This window comes from Lytechinus pictus, chromosome 2 (assembly GCF_037042905.1).
Source record: "Lytechinus pictus isolate F3 Inbred chromosome 2, Lp3.0, whole genome shotgun sequence".
In the NCBI taxonomy this organism is placed as follows: Eukaryota; Metazoa; Echinodermata; class Echinoidea; order Temnopleuroida; family Toxopneustidae; genus Lytechinus; species Lytechinus pictus.
In genome coordinates this window covers 64413467-64421632 of record NC_087246.1, presented here as the reverse complement: position 1 = coordinate 64421632, position 8166 = coordinate 64413467, and positions in this window count along the sequence as shown.

The window sequence follows — 8166 nt, the reverse complement described above, 5'->3', positions numbered from 1 at the left end:
TCGTCTACATTTTATAACACCCATCAGGCCCCATTGGTATTAAACATGCATGTTTGAAGGCATTTGATTTCATTTCACGATAAGGGTAACTTGAGAAAAATTAAGAAGGGAGCTTGCGTTGTCACTAGGCGTTTCATTGTACGGGAGTGAGCCATGTGAACGAGCGAAAAATTCCTAAATTTCAAGCGCGATATTTTCAAATTTTAGAGACCTTTAATCAATATGGTATGGAATTGGATTTTAAGAGGTACCAACCCCATTAATTTGGTGACCAGGGAGAAAATTGCGACGTGTGACCTATAATCGGGGCATTTTATTATGAACTTCCAAATAAAATAATGTATATTTACATGAACAGGATACACTCGACAAGAAGATAGGCTGCAAAAGATCATGACCATAGGAACGCTGCCCTGTATCATGGGAGAGGGAGGGGAGATCAGTCACATGAACACAATGGGGCACAAACATATCGATTTGGTCCCCCAATAATTTTGACAACTAGAAAAATTTATAGTATTCAATGCTAAAATATATGTTTTAAAAAGCATCGGAAAGCAATCGCGGAAGAGGTTTACGGTACACAATCCTGACCATGATTGTGTAAAGTCCGAGAGGGACTGAGATAAGAAAAGTGGATTATAGGTAGAATTGGAGGTGAATTGGAATGGCGAGAAAGTGGAGTATTCTTTTCGAAATGAGTGTAGTCCTTAAAGGTCAAGTCCACAACAGAATATTTTTTATTTGAATAAATAAAGAATAATCAAACTAGCATAACGCTGAAAATGTCATCAAAATTGGATGTAAAATAAGAGAGTTATGATATTTTAAAGTTTCGCTTATTTTTCACAAAACAGTGATATGCACAACTCAGTGACATGCAAATGAGACAGTCAATGATGTCCCTCGCTCACTTTTTCTGTTGTTTTTTTATTGTTTGAATTATGCAATATTTCATTTTTTACAGATTTGACAATAAGGAACAACTTGATTAAACCATATAGTATCAAACAATGCTAATTTTACATGTTCATGGAAGAATCAATCGTTGTTTCACTTGACAATAAGGAGAAATTTAGAATATTTCATATTTCTCACAATAACATACAAAAGAAATAGTTAGTGGGTGACGTCATCAGTCTCCTCATTTGCATTACCGACAAGGTTGTGCATATAATAACTGTTTTGTGAATTAAAGCTTTAAAATGCCATACCTTTCTTATTTTACATCAGATTTTGATGAAATTTTCAGTGTTATGCTTGTTGGATTTTTCTCTTTTTATTCAAATCAACTTTTTGTTGGGGTGGACTTGTCCTTTAAAACGACTGTCTAACCAAAAGGAGTGGAAAGCTGAGTAAACGTAGGCAGGCACGAGTAGAAGGTAGTCTGCTGTGCAAACCCTTCACTCGAGTTAAGGGTCTGAATTGCAGCCTATGCTCATGCCCAAGGGCGGAAATCTGTCCCCAAAGGTAGGGAGGACCAGGGGCTGGAAAATTTGACAAGCAAAAAAAAAAAAAAAAAAGGTTATCACCCCAAATGTATATGAGGTCATTTCGACCAAAATGAATTTGACAAGAAAAAAAGGGTTATCAGCCCCAAAAAGGAAGGTCATGTCTCAAAAATACATGTTTTATTACGATTTTGAATGATGTATTTCCTTCCATCATAAAATACCAAAAATAGGGGGACGTTTGAAATTGTATCCCCTTACTTTTTTGGGTAGGAGGGATGCGTCCCTCCTGTCCCCCTGGTATTTCCACCCATGCTCATGCCTTGTGTACTGAAGGCCCTCTCGCTCAGGAATTTAAACAGCAAGTTTTTTATGTGCTAGTCTTTGCGTGGAGACACACTTGTTGATCAAAGTTTCAATCAGGGTCTGTGCCTGCAGACTAATTGGTAGAAGGCTTGACAAGTCGGCGAATAGAATAGAGTAGTAGCAGGATCGGGCAGGTTGACTGTCCGTCTTCCGCGATTGCTCATAATAACCTTCAAACATGCATCTCATCGGAAAGCACTATATAAACTATGATACATGATTATTAAAATCATGTTAAACATTCTAAATTGTCAAGTTTTGGACTTAAGACGACTTGATAACCCTTATGTGTGTGTGTGTGTGATATGTGTGGGTGTATGTGTGTGATAATGTGTTTGTGTATGTCTGTCCAAATTATTAAATAGGGGTTGATAATGGCATGTATGCACACGTACATTAATTTTTTTGTTTAAATCGGTAATACATAATTTGGTTTATAATCATGTTGGGAGCTTGACTTAATCATTATAAGGTTCAGCCTTTCTGCCACTCCTTATACTTTCATTTCTATCCTAGTAAAGTAATGTTTAATTCTTGTTTTTTGTATTGTTTTGCTCACTATTAATGTCATAATTATTTGTATTATATATTGTCTATGTTATTATGTCTTTATATATGTGTTTTAATGAACGTATTAAATAGATGAATTTAATTGAATTATGTCTATGTTTCATGAACTGAGTAGATCCATAAACTTTCTGAGTCATGATGCCAATTCAACAAATACCCACAACATTCAGGGATACATGCTTACTCTTATCATGCTTATGTTCAAGTTTCATGAACTAGATCCATAAACTTTTCAAGTTATGATGACAATTTCACATATACCCCCAACATGGTCAAAGTTAGTTGACCCTAAGTGACCTGTGACATTGATCATAATGACCTGAAACTTATACAGGATCTTCAGTGATACATTATTATCCTTATTTCTAAGTTTCATGAACGAGGTCGATATACTTTCTAAGTTATGACGACATTTCAAAAACTTAATCTTGGTTAAGATTTCGATATTGATTCCCCCAACATGGTCTAAGTTTTTTTTACCCTAAGTGACCTTTGAACTTAATCATGTGACCCGAAACTCATGCAGGATGTTCAGTAATACTTGATTATCTCTATGTCAGAGTTTCATGAATTAGGTCCATATACTTTTTAAGTTATGATGACTTTTCAAAAACTTAACCTTGATTGAGATTTTAATGCTGACGACGCCGCAGCCGTCGGAAAAGCGGCGCCTATTATGACAAAAATGGTATAGACTCAGTTGAAGCATGAAATTATGACATCACTTTTAGGTCGTCCCCCCCCCCCCCGTCAAAAACACCCTGTCGCCTCCCTATATTTTAAAGTTTACTTGAAGATACCATGTGAAACTGCTGATTATTCTTTTGGGGCATTTTCCAAATCTGCGGGTTCTTTTTTTATACCAATAAATTAATGAAATCGGGCTATCATTCAAAATTAATTATCATGACTGTGTCATGTGTGTGATATTCTTATATAGATTTGATATGATAACACAATATAGCTATCTCAAATAATTACTGAATAGCTCTACAAAACAGTTACAACACTACTTTATCTTGTCATGCTTGGGCAGAATCTTGTTGGCGTATCCTTTAGTTTACGAAAACAAGCATAGTTAACTATAAGATTCAGTTTTTAATCCTTCCTTTTAGTGTATATTTCGGAAGCAGTAGCTTTAAGTGTTGACATGGTTGATGTCCAGAAGTGGATGCGTATTGAGAAAAGGAAGACTGGCGTGACAAAAAATACATAAAACATCAAAAAATGTAAATAGCGACCGGATAGGAATTGACGATTGTTCAGTAACAATATACAGGGACCGCGCAACCAGGGGCTGGGGCTTTTTCCCCTTCTCATTTTGTCGGTAAACATGCATGGCCCTGCCCTGGGAAGCGGGGAAGCTGGGGTGCTGATTGGTATTTATACCCCATAGGCACAACCCCCTGAACATTATTTTGGAATGCTCAAAAGTAGAAATTTCCTTTGGGAGCGAACCCGTCACTAATTTTTGTTTTAAACTAAATTCGTTCCAAAGGCTCTGTAAACATGTTTACAAACGTGACCCTGGCCATCAAAATTGTGATGTTATTAAATGCATGTTCATCCCACCCCCTCCCACTTTTACACTTTCAAAATGATTTCGCGGCATCTTATTGTTGCACAAAGAGAGAAAAAAGGGTAATAAGTAAAACTATTGCAGTACTCAAATTAATCTCACAATCTTCATCTAACTTTGATGTTGATACTTGTCAAGGCCAATTAGCAGAAGTGTTTCAAGGATCGTTTAATATGAGAGCAAAGCAGAGAGCCAAGCCCTAAAGTTGCTCAAGCCCTTACCCCCCCCCCCCCCCATGAATAAGGAAGTTGGCAATCACAGTAGTCTACTCATTCGCCAACCAAACTTAGTGCGATCATTAAAATAGAAATTACATCATGCAGTGCATGGCGTAACTATGGGGGCATGTACCCCCCCCCCATCGGATGGCCAGTTTTTTTTAATACGAAACTAACAAAATCAGTTAATGACGTCATGCAGTGGCGTAACTACGGGGGTATGGGGGGACATACCCCATCAGCTGGCAAAACAGGGAGAAAAAGAGGGAGAAAGGAAGAGAAACATAGTAGGAAAGAAGAAATTATTGTTCATTATAATGTTATATTAAAATCATGTTATGTTATATTACATAAGAAACATTTTTTTCGTAACTTTATAAAATATTATTTGCTCAGGGCCTATGTCTTCATTGTTCCTGGTGCTCGTATTTAACGAGATATATAATCCTGTTGTACTAAAACCTTCCGTTTTCAAGTCAATATACACCAAATTCCTCGCACTTCGAGTTATGTAGTGACATATGCTTCTTTTTCATGACTACTTAAAGTGATTGCCCCATTTTCAGAACCGCGAGCCGATTCAAATGCCGATTAAGTGTAAACACGTTGGTGCGCGTATCATTTCAGCTTTTTGCCACGCGAGCCGATTCTGCACCTCGAGCTGTAACAGCGTGTAAACGCGGTGCAAGATAAACCAAATGCCGATTCTACATCGGCGTTTGGTTCTGAACCAAAAGCCGATGCACGTGTAAATACGGTATATGACTATATACAAGCGCTTCATGTGTTTAGATGTAATTCTAACAAAATCAGCAAGCGCTTGGCACTCGAATTAGATGACTATAGTGATTGGTGAGATTATGATTGTATACTCTTAATGGATTCCTAAAATAAATGTCCCTGTTTGGGGTCAGTAATTATATACAAAAATTTCAGCTCGCGCTTCGCGCTTGCATTATTTGTTTAGCGAGACAGGTACGTATCATGATACGATGCTTATAATGTTCTGTTTTAGGTCTGAATATCAAAAATTTTAAGCTCGCGCTCGCATTTTTTTTTCAGTGAGATACATATCTGTTTAATGGCACTGTCCTTAAAATATCTCTATTATATAGGTCAGTATACGTGGCAACTGAGCGGGCTTCGCGCGCTCACTAAGTGACTTTTTGCTGGTGCCCCCCCCCCCCCCAATGCGGTACGCCACTGACGTCATGAGTTATACATCTTTCATTTTATGCATATTATTATCAATCCATTTATTCATTACACATTTTTCATTATTCTTTTTTCTTCTTCTTTAGGACACTTTACTTACTGTTCTTTCCTTAACCCCTTCACCTATATTGAATCTTGAATATTCAAAATCTCATTCTCTTTCTTCACGATGTCAATTTCACTTAATTTGCTTTAAAAGCAAACACCACATTATTTACTTTCGCCATCATCCAAGATTTCTTGTTCTCTTTAGCTATCATCCGATTCTCTTTAACCCATTTCCCTTTCTCTTTCTCCAATTTCCCTTTCTCTTAAAACAACTCGCGGAGGTGAAACCTGTTTATAACTTAATTTTATTGTTTTGCTAATTAATCTGCCAAGTTTTTTTTTGCTATTAACTAAAAAGGCGTTTTACGTGCATTTTGGCTTCCGACTCTCCTTTTCCAACTTCCAACTCTCCTTTACTCGCGGTTTTATCTCGACATATAACCATGACCTTTTCGAGAACAATAACAGTGATGATTTTGTTCACTGCGATGATTAAACTCTCTCTTCCTGATCTCTATAATAGACGTCTTGTGGTCTTCTTACAATAAAATTGTTACAATTTCTATTAAACAATGAATGATTTATTGTGAGATAATTACCCTTTCACTTCGGATAACTTTTGAATGTTGTTAAGTCATTCAAGTCCTGTTTGATTTTAGTTTCTGGAAGACCCCCCATATGCTATTAGTCTTTATTTCTAGCTTAACAGAACTTGAATTTTCACCATTAAAGATAACTCACATTTCCTAATAATTATGAATCCCCTCGCAAAATAATCTACCCCCAAATTTGGAGAGATGCCTGAAATGTTAGAGGGTCCAGCTAGGGCACTAAATATAATTTCTATAATGAAGAGATTCTTCTCAAGAATAAAGCTGAATAAATTTTAGCTGAAATTCTATGAAGTGCCCTTTTTGAAAACTTTTCTCCCCCCCCCCTTCTTTCTCTCTGTAACAATGGCGTACACAAATTATGGGGGTCTGGGGCCATGCGCCCAAAAGTTTCACGACCAAGAAAAAGAAAGAAAGAAAGTATTCTTATCTCATTCTTTTTCAACCATCACAGATTCTTGCTCCTCATCTTCTCTCAGTATACGCTCAGGGCGGCGTCAATATATTTTGATGAGGATGGGGGGGGGGGGGCGATGACCAAAATATACTTCTCCCCTTTTCTCTCCTTAAAATCATAGGGTGGTCGCCCCGCCCAAACCTTTAAGGCCATCCCTGTTTATACGCTATAGCACATTCACCACCAACATTATTATGCCCAGTACCATGAAACCAATTACACTCTTCTCCTTCTTCGCCATGGAAACCTTTGAATAGAAGCTATATAGCACATAAAACTAATGCCAATTTCTTCTCTCCTTTTCTCTGTCTCTGTAAGTTTCTCTCTTTCTCTCTCTCCCCCCTCTCCTGTTGTAATTAGATATTGGTTAAACCAATATATGTTGTTGTCAAACAGAAACAACTGTTGATTAATACTTTGGTCAAAATAGAGTACTTAATTATCAACAAAGAAGAACGAAACGATTCAATCTATATAAAAATGATATTACATGTATATTTTATTGAATAAATTAATATTTACCATTTTAAAATGTAACGGTCCAGCCGCATGCTATATTCCAACAAAGTCACATAATTCAAAATGACCTAAAGGTATATTTATACTGTATGAAAAGTTATTTTCAACTGCGAAATACTGATTTTGCAAAAGTAAAAATTAGACAGATTGTGATTGTCGCGTTGTTTTTGAGAGGGGATGGGAAATGATCGAACGATAATAAATATATCCTGCTCTAGATGAGTTTGAACTAGCAGAATTATAAAAAAAGAAGAATATTGTAGAAGACTGAAGACTTGGATTAAGTATAAAAATATCCCATTGCACGCTGGAAAACCAGGGGAGCGTTTCATGAAAGGACTTGTCGGACGTTTTATCAAACAGTTACCATAATAACGGTGACCCGACAATAATTGCTATGCAAAATGCGACAACTACTCCGCCGACAATTGCTCCGGACAATTTGCTCCGCCGATATTTGCTCCGCCGACAATTACTCCGCCGATATTTTCTCCACCAACAACTGCTCCACCGTCAATTGCTCCGAAGATAATTGCTCCGCCGATATTTGCTCCGTCAACTATTGCTCCGCCGATATTTGGGGATATTTGTTCCGCCAACAATTGTTCCGTATAATGCGACAATTGCTCCGCCGACATTCACTCCGTATAATGCGACAATTGCTCCGCCGACATTCACTCCGTATAATGCGACGATTGCTCCGCCGACATTCACTCCGTATAATGCGACAATGGCTCCGCCGACATTCACTCCGTATATAATTATAATGCGACAATTGCTCCGCCGACATTCACTCCGTATAATGCGACAATTGCTCCTCCGACATTCACTCCGTATAATGCGACAATGATTGCGCCACCGATAATTGCTCCGTCGACATTCACTCCGTATAATGCGACAATGATTGCGCCACCGACAATTGCTCCTCCGACATTCACTCCGTATAATGCGACAATGATTGCGCCACCGACATTTGCTCCGAGGACATTCGCTCCGTAAAATGCGACAAATGCATGCTCCACATACATGACCGATTAGATTTGGATCTGGAACATTTTTGTTATTCATTAAGGCCTGTTTTTATTCTTTATTTATTATTTATTTTTAGTTTTATGCAAATTGACAATGGGTA